The sequence below is a fragment of the Myotis davidii genome, unplaced genomic scaffold (assembly GCF_000327345.1).
Source record: "Myotis davidii unplaced genomic scaffold, ASM32734v1 scaffold174, whole genome shotgun sequence".
Taxonomy (NCBI): Eukaryota; Metazoa; Chordata; class Mammalia; order Chiroptera; family Vespertilionidae; genus Myotis; species Myotis davidii.
The window spans coordinates 2195730-2197296 of record NW_006289087.1 but is presented as its reverse complement, the minus strand read 5'-3'; positions in this window follow the sequence as shown (position 1 = coordinate 2197296).

Here is a 1567-nt window from a genome sequence, read left to right as displayed (position 1 = left end):
GCAGGCTAGCCGGACCCCACCTGTGCACGAATTTATGCATCGGGCCTCTGGTATTGTAATAGCTATGTATGGTGCCAGATGGCTTATCAAGGGAATCACTTCATAAGTTATATAAATGCCTAACCACAATTTTATTTTGAAATAATTACACAATATTACAAGTGACTCTTATATACTCTTCATCTAGATTCACTAATTGTTAACATCATATTTGCTTTATTAATCACATTCTGTATCTATTGAATGATTTGAGAGCAAATTGAGACATCATGCCCCTTTTCCCCCCAAATACTTCAATGTGTATTCACTAAGAACAAGGACATTTCACTTACAAGATGCTAATAAAATTATCCAAAGTGGGAAATTTAATGTATTACAATGTAATTGTTTAATATAGTTCATATTCAAAGTTCAGCAATTGTCACAATAATGTCCTTTATAGCTATTTTTCCTAATCCAATTCAGGATCACTCACGGATTTAGTTGTCTTGCCTCTTTAGTCTCTTTTAATCTGGGTAAATCCTTAGTCTTTGTCTTTTATGGCATCTACCTCAAATTCAGGATGTGCATTTTTTTTGCAGGAATACACATTATGTTATGGCCTTTTGGAGGTATCATATCAGGAGGTAAATGATGTCATTCCTCCCATAACTCGAGATACTAAATTTGATCCTTTGGTTATGGCGATGTCTACCAAATTTCTCTATTAAACTTCTGTTTGTAATTAATGCGTAATTTGTGGAGAGTTGAGACTGCAAATATTATGTTCCACATCACACACATTCGCTTTAGCATCTTTTGATGATTCTTGCCCAAGTCAAAATTTTCATTGAGCTGTAACTCTCATATGAAATGTGCTACTTTACAGTGTACAATGCAGTGGTCTCAAGTGCACTCACAAAGCTGTGCAACCGTCCCTGAGATCTGATTCCAGAACATGTTCCTCCCGCAAAAAAAAAAAAAAGAAGCTTTGCCCCACTTAGCCACCCCCTCCCCCCCCACACACACACTTATCTCCTTTCTGTCCCTAAGGGTTTGGCCATTTCAGGTAAATGGAATCACACAATATATGGCCCTTTGTGTCTGGCTTCTTTCATTTAACCTTAACCTATTTTCAAGCTTCATCCGTTGATAGTTTTAATCAATACCTTATTTACCTAAGTCGATTATTAGTATTATTTTTGAAAAATCACACTTTAAACACATAGTTCTGCCTACATGTATTGGTCCACATTGTTTTTACCATGCTTTGTCGGGAAGCTCTTTAAGGAAGCTGCGCCGGGGGGTGAACTGTCATGGACGGGGTCCCCCTCCCCTGGAGCCCTCCCGACCTCGCATCACAGGTCCCCGCTCCCGGCTCTGGCCTGCGTGGCTCTTTAACGAACAGCTTTGTGCGCGGCTCCGCCCCTTCACCCGTAGGCCCCGCCCCCTCCCCAGGTGTCCCTCCCCGGCGGCGCCGGGGGCGGAAGTGACGCACCGGAAGTGCCCCCGATCCCCTCGCAGTGGGGGAAGGAATTAAACCCCCAAGATGGCGGCAGCAGCAACAAAAAAGCCTTCTGCTAATGAG